General features: G+C 44.9%; 1 long non-coding RNA gene and 1 other non-coding gene across 2 annotated transcripts; both read left to right on the top strand.

The window, feature by feature from the left end:
* The first annotated feature begins 7734 nt into the window (after positions 1 to 7734).
* Positions 7735 to 10917, top strand: LOC150006124 (uncharacterized). Its single transcript, XR_016511726.1, has 2 exons — positions 7735 to 8228; positions 10689 to 10917. It is a non-coding gene; the product is annotated as an uncharacterized LOC150006124 (long non-coding RNA).
* Positions 10918 to 20065: 9148 nt separating this feature from the next.
* LOC150006123 (U6 spliceosomal RNA) lies at positions 20066 to 20172 on the top strand. Its single transcript, XR_016512236.1, has one exon. It is a non-coding gene; the product is annotated as a U6 spliceosomal RNA (small nuclear RNA).
* The last annotated feature ends 3703 nt before the right edge of the window (positions 20173 to 23875 follow it).

Raw genomic sequence — 23875 nt, 5'->3', positions numbered from 1 at the left:
AGTCGTTCACGGCTTATCCTTGGATGTGCGTCATAAGTACTCGCTGAGAGAAAGTGGTTACTTTCCTGAAAGAGAAATTAGTTAAAGGTGGAACAGTTTTTAGCATGTTTCGGTTAAGTCTGCGAAATAAACTCCCCCCCAAAAAAATCAGTCGGTGCCTGTTATAAACATTGACTCATGTCACTGTTACAATGAAACACGTTAGAAGTAAATTATTTCTTCCATTTCAACGTCTACCATGTTTTAATTTAAATTCTAATAGACTCTCTCATGACAGCATAGATTTTTTAAATGTTATAGCATACTCAATGAATGAAAAGCACAAATTATTATTCATTTAGTACTGTAACTCTAGTTTTAGATCTTCGTGTACTTACCTGTATTTTCATGTTGGTACATGGCAAAATGCAGGTTATCATTTTTAAGCTATAATACGGTTTATAAGAAAAATTTACCTGAATATAATTTTGAAGTTTATAAAGGTTAAAACCGAACTAAAACTTAAAAAGCTCTTTCAAGTGTTAAATATCTATAACTCAAACATTAAGTTGTTCTTCAAAGGATCAGATGGGAATTTTGAGATATTCATGTATCTTATGCATATGAAAATCAAGCATACATTATATCACATCTCTTCAATATTTAAGTTCAAATCTTTATCAAGAAACTTGGATAGTTATACCTTTACTGCAATGTAAGAGGGTATATTAAGATTCAGTTTCTTATTTAAGAGGGCTGATCTCATGTTATCTTTTCATCATAAACTTTTAAAGATTTTATGTATTTATTTTTAGAGAGAGGGAAAGGGAGGGAAAAAGACATGGAAAGAAACATCAATGTGAGAGAGAAACATCGACCGGCCGCTTCTTGCATGCACTCCGACCGGAGACCCAACCTGCAACCCAGGCATGTGTCCTGACCAGGAATCAAATCTGCAACCTGTCGCTTTGTGGGACGACACCCAATCAGTTGAGCCACCCGGTTAGGGCTCTTCCCTCATAATTGTTTTTAAAAATCCCATTTTTCACATTCAGAGCATCAGAGGTTTGGAAAAGGTACTATATAAAATAGTAAGATGATGGAATAATGATGACTTTCAAAAGTGAAAAAGGTCTTCCTCTACGGTGTTTTATTTTCTGCTGAGTAATACGTAAATCATTAAGGACAGCACATCCAGGAAAAGGATCTAAAAGTGTAATCATGATAGAGACCTTTCCATTATCCTTGTTACCCATCATTAAGTATTTCAATAAGTCCGATACCTAAACATAATTTACAAAGAAGAAAACAAAAGGAGAGAAGTGGCTTAATTCTATTTTAAAGGATAATAACCAAACACATTGTAATAAATGATAACAACTCTGCTAACCTAATTCAGATGAAATATTCCAGTTATTTCTCAGGTACCCTGCTATCACTGTTCTATGCCTTCAAATCATTCAACAAACAGTTAAAAGTGCTTCTACAGAAGAGGCACTCAGGTATAAAAATGCCAATCTTACTGAAACATTTAATTCAAGTAATATCTCCCATGCCATCATGTGCAAACTCTCTACATTTCACCGTAAAAGACAGAAACTATCAGGTTTTTCATTAGATCAAAGTTATGAAGTGCTCAGTAACTGAATGTTTACCATAAAGTTAATTGAGAAAGTTTTTCCACCATTTTTTAAAAAATACTTTCACGGCAATTATGAATTACACGAGTGACACATAAAACACCCAGCTCTTCCGAGAAAGACTTAATACATGTATTTCAAATATCAATTTGAAGATGATTTACAAAACAACCTGTTCCCGAACCTCCATCTGCTCATCCACAAGGTGTAGAGTAGAAGTGTAGTGACAACATCACCAAGACAGTTTTCTCAAGCATCCTTACCGGACGTTATTGCTGTGTCGCAAACCCTGCTTACCAGGTCACAACAGAGGCAATGGTCACAAACTACGCAATGACACATCAATAAAATGAGGAGACCTAATATAGAAAAAGCCAGTTAAGTTCTAGGAAACTACTTCGATAGAAACTCCTTCAAACGTCATTGTAATTCAGCAGCTCTAGTTCTGATATGGCTTGACATAAAGTCACTTTCATAATCAATTCCTTAAAGCCAAAACAGAGAAGTGGCATCAGCAACATGGCAGCTCCAAACTCCCCTGGAAGAAACATTGAAAAACAAGCAGGATCCTGACTTTGTTTCTGTTATTTTTGTTCTTCTTATTTAAAAAGTCCACATGTAAGTGAAATCATATGGTATCTAACATGGCAAAATTTCATTCTTTTTTATGGCTGAGTAATATTCCTGTGTGTGTGTGTGTGTGTGTGTGTGTGTGTGTACCACACCTTCTTAGTTCAGCCATCTACTGATGCACACTTAGGTTGCTTCTAATTCTTGGCTATTGTAAATAATGCTGCAGAGAACATAAAAGAACATAAACCTTTTCTTGGAGTTTTTTTCCGATAAATATCCAGAACTGGAATTGTTGTGTCATATGGTAGCTCTGGTTTGAATTTTTTAAGAAAGCTCCATACTGTTTTCCATAGTAGCTGTGCCAATTTATAATCTCACCCACAGAAACAAACCCATAGAGAACAAACTGATGGTCGCTGGATGGAAGTGGGAACAAAAGAATGGGCGAAAAAGGTGAAAGGGATTAGAAAGTACAGATTTCCAGTTATAAAAATAGACACGAGGATGTGAGGTATGGCATTGGGAATATAGTCAATCACTATATTGTACTATGTCAAACTAATATGATATTATATGTAAAGTGTAATTAAAAAATGAACTTTAAAAACTTTTAATAAAGAATGCAGCAGTTCTGCAGCTTGTCGGGAACAATCTCCAAGAAGAGTAAAAAATGGAAATTATTTCTACTAAACAGTAATTGTTTTTAAACAACTGTATTTTGTTAGAACTTTATAAATGGTCGAAGGTTCACAGCAATCAAGCAAACAATCAATTTTTAAAAAGGCTACTGGAAAACGGTAGGAAGGCTTTGTGGCAGTTTTCCTTGCCCTTGTGCCACTCCTTCCCCAGCTTGGCTGTAGGCATGAGAACTGCATTCCCCAGTTCCCAGGGTGGGATCCTGGTCCTTAGGTCTGGAGAAAGCAGAGCAAGACCTATTTGCTAATTATCGTATAGGTCTGTTCTAAAGCTGTCTGAGAGCTCCCTGAAGGCTGGAAAAGCTACTGGCATTGCTTGAAGCCATTAAGCTGGCCAACAACCCATAGCTGCCTGGACCAAAAGATTCTGGTTGAGGCATACAACAGATGGCAAAATGCCTATGGGCGGAAATTGGGGAGAGAGTTTTTATTGGGAAATTAGAGCACTCAAAATCACCCATATATTTGCGGAATTCAGAAAGCCACATGCATGCTTCGGGTAAGATGCTTGCTCAAAAATTACCTTTGAAAAAATAAGCTTTCACTTTGGGCTGGTCCCTGGGCTCAGTGCAAACCCGGCTGAGTGCTGAGGGACAGCCCTAACAGCCAATCTTCAAAGACTGAAAAAAGGCTTACTCTCTCGTTTTCTGGCTCCTGGTATTCAAGGAGATCTCTGTCCAAACACTACCTGAACATACGCTGAGGAGCAGTCTTCAGTGACCACGCATAGCAACAAATACATCCTCTGTAAAAATAGTTCAGTAAACCCCTGAAAAACGGACTACCATAACCTTCGACCATCACAAAGAAATAAGTCAAACCCTGGACAAGGGGAAGATCTGATTTCCAAAGTTACACCCTAAGAGTAAGACACACCATTTTCAAGAAGAAAAATCACAAGGCATTAGCAAATTTAAAAAGTATGGCCCATTCAGGAATAAATATACTGACTGAAACAATTCCTGAGAAAGTTCAGAAAACAGACTAGTCAAAGACTTCAAACAACTGTTTGAAATACACTGGAAGAGCTTAGAGACCACAAAAAATGAATACAGAGCATACCTAAACTAATGGGATGAAGAAAAAGCACTTGTGAGAAATAATGTGCGCCAGTAAACACCTACACTAAAAAAAAAAAAAAAAAAACTTGAACTCTGGATGGGGTGGCTCAGTGGGCTGGAGCATCATCCCATAACTGAAAGGTCATGAGTTTGATTCTTGGTCAAGGCACACACCTAGGTTGTGGGTCCATTTCTTGGTCAATGCACGTACAAAATGTCAACCAATGGATGCATCTCCCTCTCTCTCCCTTCCTGTCTTTCTCTAAAAAGCAATAAAAACAATCATCAAGAGAGTATAGAAAAAAAAGAAAGAACAAAAGACTTGAAGAACACTATTAAACACTGAAGAAGGAGTAACCTTGACATCTCTCAAATTCTTCCAAAACAGAATAGGAGGGAACCCTTCCTAACTCATTCGATGAGATCACCAGTTCTTTTTTATACCAAGGCCAGATAAAGACACGCCCCCCCAAATTATAATGGCCAGGATACATTTTAATGAGCATAGATGAAAAACTTCTCAACAAGATACTAACAAACTGAATCTGAAGCATGTACAAAGTTTTATATTCCGTGAGCAAGTAGGATTTATCCTAGGAATGCAAGAAGGTCAATATAAGAATACCAATCCATACAATAGACACTAATGAAATGAAATTAATTACTGACCACCTCAATAGACACAGAAAAGGCATTTAACAAAATCTAATGCTCTTTCATGACTGCAAGAAAAAATAGTGAGAAAACCATAAGTAGATTAAAAAACAAAAACAAAACAAAAAAAACTGAGAAAACCATGAACAGACAGGAACTTCCTCAACATAATAAAGGTAACCCATGAAAACCCCACAGAAAACAACAAAATCAATATTGAAGGACTGAAAGCTTTCCCACCAGGATCAGGAACAAAACAAGGGTTCCTATTTTCACCACTGCTATTCAATATTACACTACACTTCTAGCCAGAGCAAGTGTACAAGAGAAACAAAAGGCATCCAAATCGGAAAGGAAGAAGTAAAATTATATCACTGATGGTATGATTCCATATATATAAAAATCTTTCAAAGACTCTACCACAGATCTACCCGTGGCAACAACAAATGAAATGAGCAAATTAGCAGGTCATAAGATCAACATTCAAAAATCTGTGTGTTTCTATACACCAGCAGTGACAATCCATGAAGAAAATTAAAGAGCAATTCCATTTCAATAGCATCTCAAAGAACTAAATACTGGAAATAAGCTTAACCAAGGAGATGAAAGTCTTGTACATTGAAAACTATAAAGAACACATGAAATAAATTTAAAATGTCCAAATAAATAGAACGGTATTCCGTGTTCATGGGTCAGAAGACAAATTATCAAGATAGCAATACTATCTAAATGAGTACAGATTCAATGCGATTTCAATCACAATGTCATCACCCTTTTTACATAAATAGAAAAGCTGGTCATCCAATTCACATGGAATTGCAAGGAGCCCAAAATAGCCAAAGCAAAGTCGAAAAACAACAAAATTAAAGGGCTCCCACTTTTGATAAATATGTGCCCAGAATATGTGAAAAACCTTTCAATTAGAACAACAACAACAACAAAACAAAAACTGCCGATTTAAGTGAGAAAGACGTCTGAAGATTCTGCCCCAAAGAAAACCTGTGCATGCTAATAAGCATAGGAAAAGAAAATCCTCATTCATCATTAGGAAACTACAAATCCATACCCCAATGAGATACCAGTGGTTACCTATTAGAAGAGTTGGCATAAAAAACAACTTTGACACTTGTCAGACCTTCCCTGGCACATGAATAAACAAACTGTGGTACAGCCATGCGACAAAATACTGAGCAACAAGAAAAAGTAACACACCACTGATTTAAACAGGAATGAATCTTAAATGAATCATTCCGAGTTCTTCTAAAATATCAATTCTAAACAAGTAATTGGGGCCCTGCAGCCCTACCAGAAGCAGAGGCGGATTGAAGGGTGGGCGCAGCGGGCACGCGCCCGGAGCCCTGACTTCTGAAGGGCCCCGCAAAACCCCAACTTGACACTTTCTTCTAATGACACCAAGTTTGGTTTCATTACTACGCTGCATAAAATATGATTAACATAGGTTTTTATTTTCCCTGTCTCTCTCCTTGTTTTTAAGGGGCCCAACCAATATTTACTTCCCAGTCCGGGGCCTCAACCGACCTTAATCCGCCTCTGACCAGAAGTAAGTAATTGCAGTGCTAAAGAGGGGAGGAGGCTGTCAGGCTGAAGGCAACTCCAGGGAGCAGGAGTCCTGGCCCAGCCACCAAACACAAATGGCACCTTTGGCATCAGCACCTGGGAGACTGTGCTATACTTTTTTGTCCCTTCAAGTCATACAACATAACATAATGTAAAAGGAGAAAGCAGGCCATCACAGGGACCCAGATACTTACCATTTGTGCTTCTCTTCCTTTGTTTCTCCAGTTGCCAGCTTCCTCCTCTCCCAGAAAGCCCATAAGGATTCCTCCTTCTTAATAGCCTGCACCGCGCCTTCATTTCCAACCTCCTGTTCTATATGCAGCCTCTCTGACCCTAGCGAAACGAGGGGTAGATTTGAGAATTTCAGCTCCCTCTCCTCCATCCTCTGGCCACTGAACAAAGCCTGTGCTGTGACGCTGTCTTGGGTTTCCTGATTGTCTTTGTTTCGACAGCTCGAAGACAAAAGAGCCTGCATTGGAGCTCAAAGTTCTTAGTTCTCCAGTAAAAACTGGGTTGATGGCCCCATGGTTTTCTGGCAAAGCAATGGTGGGGTCCTGATAGCAAGGCTTTTCCCACTAGAGCCAGAGAGGGGTCCCAGAGAGGAGAGCTAGGGAGGTGGGGTGGTGTCCATGGGGATCACCCCGCTGTCAGAGGCTGGCCTGGCAGCCAAGCCTGCGGATGTGCTCGGTGATGGGCCCGCACTGACTGCCCCAGGGATCGGTAGGCTGGTGGTCCTTTTAGTTCTTGCTGTGTCCCCAGCAGAGGCAGGGTCCCTGGGGGTGGAGACTGAGAGGGACACCACAGTAGAGGCCACGGTGCTGGTGGCGGTGCCCAGCCCTTGGTTGGAAGCATGGGAGCTCTGCTTGGGTGCAGGTCCGCGGGTGGGAATGAGGGCGGGCGCAGTAGTGCCTCCAAGCGTAGGGTTGTTTTGAGCCCTGGCACCTGTGGTCATGACTAGGGTGCCCGGGCGAGTGCGCTTCCGGGTGTTCTGGCCCAAGCTTCCCTCAGGGCACTGAGTGGCGGTGCCAGACGGGCCTGGAGCCGAAGACGAGACCGCCAAGGCAGGCCTGGAGCTGGCGTGCGTTCCCGGGGGGGTCTGGGCGATGCTGCCCAAGGCTGGCTGGCCTACAGTGGAGTTTGGGGCCTGGGCTGGGCCTGAGGCTGCCCGTTTTCTGCCTCGAGAGCCGGGTGGAGCCCCCAAGGGAAGTGCATATGTAGGGGGGGAGCTGGTGTCCATGGGGGCCAACCCACTGTCAGGAGCAGGCACAGGCTGCAGGCAGGAAGGCAAAGGCTCTGGAGCCCCGCAGCCCGAGAGGGCCCCCACCTCACCACGCAGAGCGCTGAGGATGCTCCGCCACCGTGCTTCTCGGTCTCTGTCCAAGTCTTCTGGGGTCACCCTGTACCCAGGGTCGGGACCTGGTGGCAGCCTTAGAAGGGGTCCTCGCCTGCGCGAGAGCAGGCAGACCTTCCGTTTGCGGGGCCTTGAGGGTGGTGTGTCCCCTCTGGTGGCACCCCGGCCCTGCTCAGGCTGGCTCAGCCTCCGCGGCAGGGCGGTAGCTGAGGAGGGAGCCCCAGGGCGCTGCTGCCTCAGCGTCTTCCCGGCCCTCTGGGGCAGCCCGGCGTGGCAAGGGGCAGCACGCCTCCTCCTCTCTATCGGAGGGCAGCCTCGGGTGGAGCTGTACGAGCTGCTTATGGGGTTCCTCTTCCTGCAAAGGCAGGAGGAGCCCCTCACGGAGGCCTGGGACTTACCCTGCCTTCCGGCTTCCAGGCCCTGCACCTGGAGGGTGCCCTGCAGAGGCCCAGGCCTGAGCACCGAGGCACGGAGGCCTCCCTGGGCCCCCGGGAGTCTGCAGGTAGGCGGGGCTCCCTCACAGCCCTCAGCCTCACTCTCTGGCACAGTGGGCTCCCCCCCCCTCCTCACCTACCTCCTCCCCGTGCCCCCCACAGGCCCACTGGTAAAGGGACCTCAGGATCCCGAGCAAACGCCACAGGCTCTGGGGGATCCTCACACAGACACTCACGAAGGCTGCAACACCGCATGTGAGCAGGTGCTGGCGGGCTGGCCCTGCAGGAGGTGGAGGAGCACAGACAACTGGCTGCCGCTGGCGGACCAAGGGAAACTGGCCACCTGGGGGAGCTCTGAGCTGGCCCCCTGGTCCCCAGGGCGGGGGGTGGCGGCAGAGTGCACCCAGGCAGTTGCCCATTGGGCGCGTCTGGGAGCTCTGTCCCGGAGCACAAAAACCTTCCTCAGCAGCCAGCGAGAGCACGCCAAGAAGTATCCGTTGGGACTGTTGCCCGGATACACTTGGGACTCCCAGTTTGGGGGGCGGGGGGAGGATGGGCAAGAGGAAGGCGGGCATGAGGAAGGTGCGCCCTCGAGCAGGAGATCTCGCCCAGATTCTGTGGGAAGGGCGCGCCCAGACGCCTCTCGAGGACGCTTAGGTGCTTCATCTCCAGCTGGGGCACGGGCAGGTGCACACGAAAACTGCCAAACCGCCACTCTGCCCGCCCCACTGCCGCGCCTCTCCCACCGCTGCTCCGGCCGCTACCACCCACCCATCACACCTCCGCCGCCGCTGCCGGCACCTCTCCCACCGCCACTTCGGCCGCTACCACCGATCGCACCTCCGCCGCTGAGCGGCGGTGGGAGAGGTGAAGGCAGAAGCCTCGGTCGCAGAGGTGGCGGTCGGAGCAGCCGTCGGAGTTGTGGCGGTGGGAACGGCAGCAGCGGCGGCGGCGGTCAGAGCCGAGTGTGAGTGGCAGGGGGAGCCCCAGCTCCTGCCCCGCCAGGGGCGCCCTCGGAGCACGCCCTGGGGGAAACTCGGCCGCCTGAGCCCGCAAGCAAACGGGGGTGCTGGGCTCCTAGGGGGGCGACTAGGAGGAGTCAGGCATAGGGCGGGGGAGCAAAGGAGAACAGGATTATTTTTTTTCTTGCTTCCAATGTTAGGAATTTGCACCTTTTCCTTAATGAGCAGACATGTAGAGGACCACCGATGCCTGTAAAGTGAGGGAGAGAAGAGGGGCACGGGAGAGAGGGCAGGACCAGTGGGTCTGGTAGGACAAGGGAAGGGCGGAGGAAGGGGAAGAGGGAGGAGGAGTGGAGCTAACTCAGGCAGTCTCTAGTCCGCTCTCCTGAATTCGCCCCTCCCCCCACCCCCAGCCTGGTACTAACCCTCCCCTCTCCCTGAGACTCTAGTCCTCCGTTGGCCTAGCGGGGCGAGGGTAAAGAGCTCCTGGTTGGGGGTGGGGAAAACAAAAGAGCCAACGGTGTAGATGTGAAGGCCGGAGTGCCAGCCCTTCCCCCTGGTGCGCATTCGGGACTGGCAGCCTTGCCACAGTGCCAGTGGTTCCAGAGCCCTGGACCATCGCCGGGGAGACGGCGCCCCCTGGTGTCCATGGACCTCGCTGTTCGGCGCTGAACGCTTCGCTGGGTCTGAGTTCTCCGCTGCTCTGGGAAGCGTGCCTCTGACAGTGCAGCAGCCCCAGGGAACGTGTTCCCGGTCTGGAAGTCCAGATCTTCCAGAGCCCCAGAGGTCCAGAGGTCGGAAGGGCAGTCTAGGACTCCAGAACAAACTCCTCTCCTTGGTGCTGTAGGACACCCACACTCGGCCCTCTGCCACATTCCCCAGCTAGAGCCCTTCCTGCCCTGCGTCCTCCCCATCCCCCAACTAACCCCCAGTGGTTCTCCTTCCTGTTCCTGAGCAGACTGGTATTTCTCCAAATACGCCTTTGCTCAGGCTTCTTAGAGGGTCCAAATCCTGCCCACCTACCAAGACACAGGTGGCTTCTAACCTCTCCCACCAGGAAGACCTCCAGGGCTTCTCCAGCTCAGAGGTTCTTTGAACCAATTTAGCATCTGATTCCATCTCAGGAGTCCTGGGGGGAGGGAGTGCTTAGCCTTCTCTCTTCTCCTCCAAAGTCAGGCTGTATGTTCTGTTGCAGCTGGGAGGTTTGGCCAGGGGTGGATTTTCCACCACCTCCAGACAGTTGCTGGCGCTTAAAAGGACAGTGCACTGGTCCCTGGGGCACCTGTGCCCAAAGGCGCCCCTCTCCCTCAGGAGTGGCATAGTTTCCCTCTCAGGGACACCCCACCGGTGCTTCATTATGTACTGCTCCTGCGCCTGCCCCCATTCTCACCCCACCACCGTCCTTTGGGAGATAAGGGCACTTTGTAATTTCCCCTCTTCTGAGAGCAGTTATGAAGTCCTTTATCTTGCTGCTGACACTTCTGAACTGAACCAGCAAGCTCCCTCCCTTCCTCTTTTCCTTCCCCTAAGTTCCTTAGTGAGCTGTTGGGACCTCCAGAGTGACCAGGTCAGGCAACTACCAGTTCCAAGAGTTGATGGAGTTCAGCTCTCACCTTGAGAGAGCTTGTAGCTAATCCTCCTCACCCCAACCCGAGGATCTTCCCCTTACGGTGGCTGGGCATACTGTCCAGGCAACTTTAGTGAGGCGCAATACAGCAACATAAACGTATATTTCAAATGAGCCTCTCTCTGCCTTCGCAGGAACTGCACATTTAAGAATCTCTCCTAAGAATACTTGCATGGAACACAGCACCCTTAAGGATGCTTGCCATGGATGGAAAGGGAAAAACATCTTAAGGCCCATCAGTAATGGACTGACTCAACCATTGCATGCTGTACAACCGTTTATTCAAAATGAGCTGGAGCTTTACATACTGACTTGGTGAAGTGTGCAGTATGTATTAAGGGGGAAATAAAGCAAGTTAAACAAGTTTTATAGTTTGATTCATTGATTTTTTTTTGCCGAAGTCATAATACATGTTAGTGTATATATGGAATAGAAATATATGTCCACAGAAAGGGGATTGTGGAGAGAAATTCATTTTCTTAATAGTAATTTCAGTATTGTTTTATTTTTATGCAACGTGTATATATTACTTTTGGAATCAGAAAATAAAAATAAATATGAACACATGCCAGGTCAGAAGGACCTTGACTGCTAGCACATTTGGGACTGGCAAGGAGTGTGATCTAAGAGCAGGAAAATGGGTCGTTCCCCCCTCCACACACACGTACACACTTCCACCTCCCAGGTGTGACTGCACAGGAGGAGGGTCACTTTCCCCATCCACTTTTTCTCTTGGAAGGAAAGGGATGTTGGTTTCTCCCTCGCAGTTAGGAAGTAAGGGCTCCCTCCGCTCGAGAACAGCAGTTGTCGGCGCCGGACGCAGCGTCAGCGTCCCTCCCTCCTCCGCACCAGGACTCTACCACCCTCCCGTCACGGCGCGGAGCCACACCTCTCCGACTCGGGTTTCATTTCCTGGAGCTTCTGAGGCATCTATAACAAGCTGATCCTAACTCCTAGGCTCCTGTGCAAAGGGCCTCTCCCCCTCTTCACAGCCACCTCCTCCCTCCACCCGCGCTCCCACGCGTCTGCCGAGATCCCAGAGGTCCTGTTGCTGCCAGCAGCTTTGGAGGCCAGCGCCCCCATCACACGGTCTGCGCGCGCCCCCTGCTGTCTGTTGCGAGAAACGACACGGTCGACCGGCCCTTCAGAACCCGATTCCAGGCAACCGGGCCCCCCTGCCCACTAGGGCGGTGCGTTCTGGTGGCCTTGCTGTACAGTGCCCAGGCGGGACAGGCACTACAAAAGCATAATGGTGCCTCCACGATTGGGCTCAGCACCCTTTGAGGCTATTACCCAACTTCACATGGGTCTAAGTGGTTTTCCTGTACCACATCACACAGCAAGTTGATGTAAAACCAGACCACAGCCTAGGTATCCTGACAGCAAGTCCAGACCTCTACAAACCACTGACGGAATGGAGGGCTACAGTTCTCCAGGACACTGTAGAGAGTGAGAAAACTGGGTCATGCCTCCCAGGAACATAGAGCTCCAGAGCAGGCAGGGTCCTGATCCTGTGCTCTGTTACTTGCCCCCACAGGCCAGCTTTGTCAGTCCCTTTCTATCCGTGAGCATAGCCTACCCAGGCAGTGAGCACTGACAGGTCCTCAGCACCAAGTCCAGGTGTGTGCCCAGTCAACAGAGAAGCACCAGGCCAGGAAAGCCCTAGTAGTACCCCCTCCACCAGGGCATAGGCTGTGAGTTCTCGGGGGAAGGAGCGGGTGCCCCTCCCTTCTGCCATACACAAGCTGCATCACCTGGGTAAGTGGCTCTCCCTCTTTTCTGAGCCTTGGGATCCTTATGTGTAAAATAGCACTGATGATAGTTCACAGGTGTGGTGAGGATCCACTGCTTTGATTTTGCTTATTCTGTACATAGTAGATGCTCCACAAAGGGTGATCCCCAAAGCCCTCAGATCTCCAGTGACATGATCTGACCCTGTTTACTGGAACCACTCTGGCTGCTGGGTTGAAGACCAGTAGGGGCAAGGATGGAAGCAAGGGAACAGATAGGTAGCCACGGCAGTGATTCTAGCAAGAGACAGGAGGTTTGGCCCACAGTAGTATCCGTGGAGGTGGTTGGATGAAGTCAAATTGGGAATATATTTTGAAGGCAGAGCCTTATGCAAATTATGCTTGTGAACTGGATGTGAGGATGAGAGAAAGAATGGATCCAAGGACGACTCCAAATTATTAGTGTCAGCAGCCAGAAGGATGAAGTTGCCATTCTCTGGGCTGAGAAGGGCTACAGGGGCAGCGGGATGGGGACAATTGAGAAGTGAGGCTCCCCCAGCTCTCACAACAGGAATGTGCACAAGTCTGGTGAGAGCCAAGTTCTGGGGCTCCAAAGCCCATTGTTCTCCCACCCCTGCCTGCCCCAGAGAAAAGGCAAAGCAAGAGGGGTCCTATCCCTGCCCTCCTCTGCCTTTACCCATGTCAGCATATTCTGGGGAAGATTACACCTTCAGACTTCAGATTGCTGTTGGATTTTCTACCTGTTGTGTCCTGTGGGCTGACTTCATCTTCAAAGATCCGTCCATTTAACAAACAAGCATTATCACTTGTCATTGCATTAGCCCATGAGATTTCCCAAATGACTGACCTGAGGCGTCTACTCCCACAGATCTCTCATTCTATGAAAGACTTAGACCATGCAATATGTTCTGGTTATCTACTGTTGTGTAGCAAACCACTCTAAAACTTTGTGGTTTATTTTTTTAATCTTTTAAAAATATTTATTTAGTTAGTTAGTTATTTAAGACGGAGGGCAAGGGAGCGAGAGAGAGAAACATTGATTTGCAAGAGATACATTGACTGATTGGTTGCCTCTCACACCTCCCCACCAAAAACCTGGCCTGCAACCCGCATGTGCTCTGACTTGGAATTGAACCAGCGACCTTTTGGTTCGCAGGCTGGGCTCAATCCACTGAGCCACTCTAGCCAGGGCAAAACTTTGTGGCTTAAAACAACTATTTTAACTGCTCACAGCTTTGAGGGTCAGGAATCTGGGCAAGGCTCAGCTGGGATGTTCTGCTTCATATCCCAGCATACGTCAGTTAGGATCTCTTATAAGGTTGCGATCAGGACTGATTTAACAGGTATGAGACCTATGTATACATGGATCCCCATGTTCAGAGAGACCTGACAGCTAGTTTAAGGCTCTCCTGTTGCAGTTTTGACATTCTTAATAGTTTTGAACAATGGAACCTATGTTTTCATTTTACACCAGGCTCCACAAATTATGTAGTTGGTCTGGGTTGCAATCAGATTGGGCTGGGACTGGAAGAGTCAGGATAGTTTTAGTCACAAATATAGGGTCTTGGAAGGGCTGGGACCTCTCTCATCATCTCCGCACGCCTAGGGTTTCTTTATAAGAAAACTTGTATGGCAGAGGGAAAACTTCAGATCATAAGGCCCAGTCTCAGAAGTTAATTTTTCTCCACATTCTGTTGACCAAAACAAGTCATGGGGCCAGCCCAAATCCAAGAATGGGGGTTGGGGAAATGGCAAAGCCTCTTGGCAATAGAGCATATGGGAAGAAAGGTATTATGACAGTCATCTTTGGAAACATAACCCTGCCATGTAATATTTATGTCCTATCTGCCCAACAGGCCCAAGTTTTCAAGAGGACAAAAGAAGGATGTGCCTACTGCTTTTGCTTCTGCCCTCTCCCTGCCTCTGCCATATCCCCAGCTAAAACGAGTTAAACTGGTTTGTTGCAGGTAGGGTCAGGGATGTGTCTTGGCTACTTAGACCCTGAGAATGACTGGAGGACTGGCCTTGGCCAGAGAGGCTGTGAGGTCTGCTGATCACTTTAACAAGTAAGGTGGTGCGAGAAGGGTGGGACAGGTGAATGGGCATAGGAAGCTTGGGGACATGGCTCTACCTCCTCCCCACTGAGCAGAGAGGACAACTGGAATGAGGAATTTAAAGCAGGTATAGAGTTTTGCTACTTAAAGTACAGTTTCCCAGACCACATTAGCATTACCTAGGAGTTCATTAGAAATGCAGACTCTAGGGATCCAACCCAGAACTATGGAGCCAGGATCTACAATTGATCCAGATTCTGAGATGATCTGTCTGCGTGTTAAGTAAGGTTTAAGAAGCTGGTAGATCTAGAACAGTGGTTCTTACCTCGGTTGCAAGGCTGAATTACCCACCTGGGAAGGTTTTACAACTCCCAGTACCACACTCCAGACCAACTAAAGTAGCATCTTAGAGGTGGGACCCCAATACTACTATACTTTGTCCCTCACTGGGCAGTTCCCCTGGTGAGGAAGGACTCCTCATTGGACAAGCCCCACTTGGCTCTTCTCTGGAAAATAGGAAGCCAGGGCTCTGCTTCCAGTGTCATCCAAACCCTCCCCTCTCTTCCTCAGGAGCATGCAGACATTGATTTTCCCAGGTTATTCTCCGGACCCTGGAAGCTCTGAGTTGGGCCCATAATCCCCCTTCCCACACCCACTCTTATGTTTGAAGCCACGACTCCCAGGGCCAGCTCTCCATGTAAGTGTGAACAGCAAACAAATCAGTCTGGACACAAACAAGAGCACTTCCTAACAGGAACCTCAGTTTGGTGCTGAACAAACAGACAGCCAGAGCCCCCAGCCTACTCCTAGACCCCCAGCTGACAGCAAAGCCCAGCCGCCACACCTGGCCTGGGTAATGAGGGCCCCCATGATATCCAGCACCCCTTCCCACACCAGCTTTCTCCCAACCTTCCCTTTAGTCCCTGGACTCAGCTTCCCTAGACTTAGTAGGTGGTGGCAAAGGCTCGATGACAACCCCAGGAGCCTGCTTGTGGAAGAACCTTAACAAGGTTACAGGGGGCTGAGGGAAGGTCTGGGCTGGTAAGCAGGGCCTGTGACAAGTCTGTCCTCTTCTCCCTGACCAACACCACCTGTCATCTACCTGCAAGACACTCCCACATCCCACCACCACCACCTTCCCACCGCCATCATCATCATCATCATCTCTATTATTCTTTCTAGGTTTGTTCCCTCTCCAACTCCGTCTGCTTACAAGACTCTTGGAAAGATCACACACATCACAGCCAAACCCTTTTTGTGGCTTTCTATGTCAACGATGCCCCTGAGTTTTTGGACCCTCAGAGCAGAGTGGAGCTGACCTTTTAAAAAGGACCAATACCTTTGTTTGCCTCTTGTAATGGTGTTGGAAGTTCAGTCAGGCATGAGGAGTTAAAACTAGTTAGTTCTTAAAAGGATTTACTCTCTCACACACACATTCTTCACAACTCCATCCCCCACTCACCCTGAAAGAAAAAGGAAATATCCCTTCTTCCTCTAGGAGCTGTGAGCACAGAGGAGAAATCAATTCAATTAAATTCCATTTCAACCATTTAAATGGACACTCTCATGGAATTTAGAGTCAGCCAGAACTGGGTTTGAATTCTAACAGTTCACTAGCTATAAAACAGACCACTTAGCTCTCCAAGATCCAAAATGGGAATAACAGCATGATTATGGGAATCAGCAAGATGCATAAATACGTACCCTGCACAGTGCCTGGAGTATAATAGGGGTTCAGTAGAGGACCATTCCTCTTTCTTGTCCTTTTCTTCAGACTGGAGAAATAAGGGAGAACATACTTTAATTCAGGAAATATGTGTGTTCCTACTATGTACTAAGCACAGTGGTATTCATGGCTGGTGAATGAAGTAACAACTAAGGTGCTGACCTGGGTTTTGGGTTATCGCAGGGGCACTCAGAGTCCTCGACTGAGTTCTGCCTTTTGGGCAACTCACGCCCCACTTAGTTGGATCTCAATGTCCTTCCTTCCTGTACAACAAAGGGCTTTGACTAGTTGCTCCTAAGGGCCCAGCCAGCTCTGAAGTACCCTAAGCAGGTAGAAAACAAAGTAGTCTCACTGCACAAGGGTTGCCTGCCCTGGTCATCACCCTTCATCTCTGATCATTCCTTCCTTCTTCTGCTGTTGCCCATCCTTTAAGTTGGGAGGCCCCGAGGGTCCACAGTATAGCCCTTCTCTCTCCTCTTGCAGCGTTTTCTTTCCACATAATCTCACCCACTCCTTGTCTTCCTAGGTTTTCCACTCTTTGGAGGTATCCTCAGAGAAAAAGCCTCCTCCGGGGAGCCTTCCAGGACTTTGAAGTTATAACTAACCTCTGTCCTTCATATTCCCATACAATCTACCCCTTTAGTTTGACAGTGTGGTACTTAGTTGAGGATGAGTTTCTCTGTCCCTCCCTCCCCCACCATGAGATTGTGAGTTTCCAATGGAGAGAAACTATTTTTCATTCCTTTGTACCCCTCATAAACCCAGCACATAAAGTAAGCCTCAAACAAATAGATGTTTGCTGACTTCAGTCTAATTGAAGAGCATAGAATTTCAGAGAAAGTCTTAAAAGCAGCATACATAAGAAAAAGTTCAGAAACAGTAGGTAACTGCAAAGTGCGATATGTGTTAGTGTATACAGTGCCTCCTCTGTGTCCCTGTGCATTCCAGGGAGGGAAGAACAAACAACCTTGTTTGCTCTTGGCCTGTCAGGTGCAGGGAACAAAGGAGGGGCAGAGGAGGGGAGGAGCAGGTGTGTGCCGGAGCAGAGGCAGAGACAGCCGGGCAGAGGGAGGAGGTGTGGGGCTTCCCACAAGGTACCCGCGGGCCCTCTCATTCTGCAGGCTGGGCTTTAATTGAGGCCTCTCTATGTCCACTCCAAAGACCGGCATGCTCCCCAGTTAGCACACTTCTTCTGGGTGAGAAAACAAAAAAACAAAACAAAACAAAAAAACTTGCGAAAGATGAAAGAGAAAGAAAGAGATGGAGAGAGACTCTGTAATAGAGTGAAAAAGGGAACAAGGGACCAGGATTCACAATGGTGTTGGGAGAAAGGGCAGCACAGGGGCCTCCCAACACACTTTCCCCACCTTGCTAGATCCCCCAACTGGGGGATCCTGAATAGGGCTCCAAATGTTAATGTCTAGAGCTGTGTTTCTCCCCTCAGGTGTAAGTCAGTGCCATTGAAGGACAAACCTTAGCTAACCAAGTCTTTGCTTGAATATAACAATTAGAATGAGATTGGGGGTTGTTTTTAAGTGCGCTGGAGAACTTGAGGACAGAATAGGAGCCAGGGCTTTACATTCCCTGCTCAAGGTCTGTGTAAGCGACCTGAATGTTTCTACGGCTGTCCTATGGGACACAATCTTGCAGGTGTCTTTCATTAAAATTAAGTCGTTGTTTAAAAAGGACCATGAAAGTGAGGATAGAGATGTACATGTGCAGATTCCAATGAACCCATGACCTTGAGTTCCTAAGTTCTGTTGAACCTCCTTTTTAGGTAGAAACAACCCTCTTAGCCCTATTTGAGAAATTTAGCTTCCCCTTGCCTGAAGGACCCTCTAATGCTTTCCCTGAAGGGGGTAGTCCTGATTTTTCTCAGGATCTACCTGCATCCCCTCTCATTGCTTAAAGACACAAGCCCAAAGGGTGAAGCCCAAAGCATGATCCATGAGACTGTATGATTTAACAAACTAATTGCATGATTTTGCCAATTTATATCAACAGAGACCTGGGAAAATATACAGATGTGGATCATAAAGGTGTGGGATCAGAGCAGAAGAAATATAAAGTCAGATTAGGCTGAATTTATTTATGAGGTCCACTAAACAGAGATTCCTGATACAGTGTGTTAACTTGAGTGGTTCTAATAGTTTGCTCAGTTGGCTGATTGAAATCTGGAAGCTGAAATGACCAAACTTTTCTTTATACTATAGAAGAAAGTATCCAACAACATGGATGGAACTGGAGAGTATTATGCTTAGTGAAATAAGCCAGGCAGTGAAAGACAAATACCGTATGATCTCACCTAATACAGGAAACTAATGAACAAAGTAAACAAACAAGCAAAATAGAACAAAAGGCATGGAAACAAGGAACAGACTGACAGTGACCAGGGGGAAGGGGGGAGGGGAAAAAGGGGGGAAAGAAGGAGAAGGGTCTAGTCAAGGAACTAATATAAATGATCCATGGATGTGGACAATGGGGTGGGGATTGACTGTGGGAGAGGGAGCGGTAGGCTGGGTAGGGGAGAGCAATGGGGGGGGGGGTGGAAAAACTGTATTAGAAAAACAATTTTTTTTTTTAAAGAAGAAAGTATCCAAAGGCAGAGGAACACTGAAATGCTAGCTTTATCATATAAGAGCTGTTTAACTGTTCCCTAAATATGTGCCCAGGAAAGTCCAGAGGACACTTCTTTCACCAAGCCTGTGAGAAATACATTCATGAGGAAAGCCAGGATACACCTGAAGAGCTCTATTGTGGCTATTCTCTATAGGCCAGAAATGACAGCAGGAATTTATGCTATTGGACCTGGGTCCCTAAATTCAATGGGGATGATGGGATCCCAGGTTAGCAGGGACCACGTAATGGTACTTAATCACCAGACAACTAAGTGTGGTCACTGTAATGGGCTCATGGAAAATGTGGCCATCATGGAAGGAATGGAGGTTATACACGGGCTGAGGAATGTGGATTCCCACTCACGAGGCCAGTCTGGCCGCAGCCATTGCTGAGAGCCCAACCTGCCAACAGCAGAAACCAACACTGAGCCTCCAATTTGGAAAGTAGTCAGTCAACTAGTGGCAACTTGGTCACATAGGAAGGGGCAGTGGTTTGTTCTCACTGGAATATCCAGTTACTATGACATGATATGCTTTCCCTGCCTGCAATACTCTGCCAAAATCACCATCCATGAAATTATAGGATGCTGTGTCTACTGTCAGGCTACTCCACCATCACACATCAGGTTTCCAAATGTACCTGGGTCTGTTTCTGAGGTCAACATTCTGTCCACTGGATCTACCTCCTTTTTTTTTTTTTTTTTTAATCTTTTGACTTTAATTCTTCCAATTCATTTATTCAGATCACACTTTATGTCCTTCAGTAAAGGAAGGACATTGCAATAATGAATATACATATCTTATTTCTGATTTTAATGGGAACAGCTTCTGAAGTTTCACATTTAAATGACTCTTGCTGTAGGTCTTTGATGACTAACTACCCTTTACCCTTCAGTTTGGTAAAAGGTATACTTTTTAAATAAGTAAATGTTAAGTTTTATAATTTTTCTGTATCTACTAAGATTACATACTTTTCCTTCAATCTGTTTATATGGAGTACAACTTTGATGACTACTCTTTACCCTAAAGTTTGCTAAAAGTTTTCATTTTTTAAATTATTGTGGAATTTTATCAACTGTTTTCTTCTACAAATATTAAAAAGTATTACATTTTTCTTTAATCTGTTAATATGTGTAATCCTTCATAGATTTTCATGTTGAACTTTCTTACACTCTTAGGACAAATTCTATTTGATCATGATTAATTATTTTTATATAAACTGCCACATTTGATTTACTAATATCTTATTTAACTTTTTAACCCCTTAGCATCATAAGGATAATTATTTTATGATTCTCTCTTAAACTATCCTCTTCTGGTTTGGAGATCAAGGTTACACTAGCCTCAGAAATGATTAGGGTAGTGCTTGCTTTGGCAGCACATATACTAAAATTGGAATGATACAGAGAAGATTAGCATGACCCCTGCACAAGGATGACATGCAAATTCATGAAGCGTTCCATATTTTGGGGCAAAGAACATGAACAAACACTTCTCCAAAGAGGACATACAGAGGGTCCATAGGCATATGAAAGAATGCTCATCACTAGCCATCAGAGAGATGCAAATAAGAACCACAGTGAGATATCACTTTACACCAGTCAGAATGGCCATCATCAACAAATCAACAAACAACAAGTGCTGGTGAGGATGTGGAGAAAAGGGAACCCTAGTGCGCTGTTGGTGGGAATGCAGACTGGTGCAGCCACTGTAGAAAACAGTGTGGAATTTCCTCAAAAAACTAAAAATGGAACTGCCTTTTGAACCAGCAATTCCATTTCTAGGATTATACCCAAAGAATCCTAAAACCCCAATTCAAAAGAACGTATGCACCCCTATGTTCATAGCAGCACTGTTTACAATAGCTAAGTGCTGGAAACAGCCTAAGTGCCCATCTGTAGATGAGTGGATCAAAAAACCGTGGTACATTTACACAATGGAATACTATGCAGCAGAAATAAAAAAGGAACCTCTATCATTTGCGACAACATGGACGGAACTAGAGAGAATTATGCTTAATGAAATAAGCCAGGCAATGAAAGACAAAAACCAGATGATATCACCTAATACAGGAAACTAATGAACAACACAAACAAATGAGCAAAATTGAACCAGAGGGATGTAAACAAGGAACAGACTAATAGTTACCAGGGGAGAAGGGGGAAGGGAGAGAAGAGGGGTAAGTAGGGGAAGGGTTTAGTAAAGGAGCTAGTATAAATAACCCATGGACATGTACAACGAGGCTGGGATTGACTGTGGGAGAAGGAGTGGGCTGGGTAGGAGGGAGAAATGGGAGGAAAAGTGGGACAACTCTAATAGAAACATAATAAATAAATCAAAAATTAAAAAATATTAGTGTAGCTTTTCCTCATTTCAACTCTGAAACAGGATAAAGTCAGGATTAGTTATTCAATAAATCTATTGGAACTGGGTGTATTTTTTGAGAGAGGGGTTAATAGTTGATAAAATTTTGATTTCCAACTAACAGTTAATGATATGAAATTTTCGTTTTTTTCTAGTCTATTTTAACAATTCATGTTTTTCTTAAAAATATGTATTTCATATGTTTTCAAATGTATTGTTATTCACAATAATTCTTTACAATAGAATAATATCTATTTTATTTCTAACCTCATTCTATCATTCCTAATAATGTTTATTATGTCTTTTCTCTTTTACTCTTGATACATCTTGATAGTAGTTTGTTTATTCTATTATTGTTTCCAAAGAACCATTTTGGATTTTATTGATCTTTGTAAGTGTATATTCCTTTTAAAATTAACTGTATGAGTTTTTCTATTTCACTACTTTATGTTCTTATCCATATTTTTTTTCTTCTGTTTGCTTTAACTTATCCCTGTTGCTTCTTTTCCTTCTTACTTAAGTTGAATATAATTCCTTCATTGCCAGTCTTTATTTATTTATTATTTTTTTAAAGATTTTATTTATTTTTAGAGAGTGTGGACAAGAGGGGGAAGAGAGAGAGAGAAACATTCACGTGTGGTTGCCTCTCGGAAGCCCCCAACTCGGGACCTAGCTTGCAGCTCAGGCATGTGCCCTGACTCGGAATTGAACTGGCGACCCTTTGGTTTGCAGGATGGTGCTCAATTCATTGAGCCACACGAGCCAGGGCGCCAGTCTTCAGTTTTATTGTTACTTCTTGTTATAGAAAATTTTAAATGTAAATAAAATCAGAAAGAATAGTATAATGAAACCCCATGCACTCAGCCGCCAACTTCAGTAATTTTCAACTCATGGCCAATTTCATGTTGGCCAATGACCAGTCTAAGATTATTTTGAAAAAATTCTCACATCATATATTTTCATGTATAAATAATTCAGTAGGTTTTTCTAAAATGTAAAGATTCATTATACTTAAAAATACTATTATCATACCTTAAAAATCACCATTATCATACCTAAAAAACTCACCAGTAATCTTCCATGTCATCCAATATCCAGTACTCAAATTTCCTCACTTACCTCATAAATACTTTCACAATTTCTTTGGCTCCTAGTAAGGTACAATTATTGCAACTGGTGAATATGACTCTTATGACTCTTTTAACCTATAGGTTCTCTCTTCATCTTTTTTTCTATCATATTTCCTGATGAAGGTGGGTAGTATGTCCTATAGCATCTCATATTCTGGATTCTGCTGATTACATACCTCTGGTGTTTAAGATGTTGCTCTGGCCAGTATATTCCTGGCAGTTAGATCTAAAGACTTTATCAGATTTGGGTTTGATTTTTTTTTTTTTTTTTTTTTGGACAACAAACTTCATAGGTAAAGTTGCATCCTTCCATCAGCAGGCACATACTTTCCGGTTGTCTTCCTGTTTGTGATGTTAGGAGCCGAGGATGGTCATTGCCATTACGTTATGCTGCTTTCTTTTCCAATATTTTGGTTGCCTGAGGTTCTCTCTCTAGTGGATTCTTCAGGCAGAGATTGTGGGAACAATATTCCCCTTTTTTCCCTTAGCCCTTCACAGAAACATCTGGAAAGCAAACTGAAGACCCATGAAATTAGGAAACCTATCCTGGTCTACCCTCCCTCTGGAATAGAAACACTCATCACATTTGAAAATAGGTTAAATGTCTCTTGTCTTTTATGTTGTAGTGTGAATGCTTCTCTGTTTGGACTTTTGCCCTGCTTTTTCATATTTTCTGTTTACCACTCTTTTAAAAATATCTCCTTTCTATCTCCTAGAGAACTATTAAAGTTTTCCACATACACCCTGCTTCCCATTTAGAAATCTTTTGCTGGCTTGGAAACTATGGATTTATTTCCATTCTTAGTCCTTGGCCTTAAGTGCTTTTTTTTTTTTTCTCTTTTTCTTTTCTTTCTTTTTTTTTTTTTACCATACAATTTTAATTGTGAAGTTACAGTCAATACCACTCCTAATCAAAACATTTGTGCATGAAGACAGTTGTACTACACTTATAAAAACAGCCAACTGTAACAAAAGAGCTGGTGTTTTCATAGCCATAAACTCATAAAAAAGAAATACACCTTTATATAGAAATTTTATACAGAGGTAGCTTTAAAAATTGATTGTAAACCAAAGAAAGACATACTGCAAACATCAATTATTTTTACACTAATTGCATAATTTTCTAAGGCAACCTATTAGTTTTATTAAATTAATTAATTTATTTTTAGAGATAGGGGAGGGGAAAGAGAAAGAGAGGGAAAGAAACATCAATGAGAGAGAGAAACATTGATCAGTTGCCTCTGGTACTCATCCTGACTGGAGACCAAACCCACAACCCAGGCATATGCCCCAACCAGGAATCAAACTGGCAATCCTTTGCTTTGTGAAATGATGCCCAACCAACTGAGCCACAATGGCCAGGGTTGATTTATTAGTTTTATTTACCTAAGCTTAACTATTATTTTTGCTTACTAATAAATAAAATTGGTCAATATTTTTAATTATTCTCCTGACATGACAACGACCTTAACAGGCCCATTGTTTAATATGCTCAATCTTATTATTGCTATTATTCCTTATTACTTTTTACCTAGTTGCTCAGGCTAAAACTTTCAGTACTATGTTGAATAATAGTGGTGAGACTGGATATTCTTATCTTCCTGTTATTAAAGGAAAAGCTCTCAGTTTTTCACCATTGAGTATGATGTTTGCTGTAGGTTTGTCACATATGGTCTTT

Source organism: Furipterus horrens, unplaced genomic scaffold (assembly GCF_987537825.1).
Source record: "Furipterus horrens unplaced genomic scaffold, mFurHor1.1.pri manual_scaffold_6, whole genome shotgun sequence".
Classification (NCBI taxonomy): Eukaryota; Metazoa; Chordata; class Mammalia; order Chiroptera; family Furipteridae; genus Furipterus; species Furipterus horrens.
Note: the sequence above shows the minus strand (reverse complement) of the source record. Positions and strands in the feature narration are given on the sequence as shown.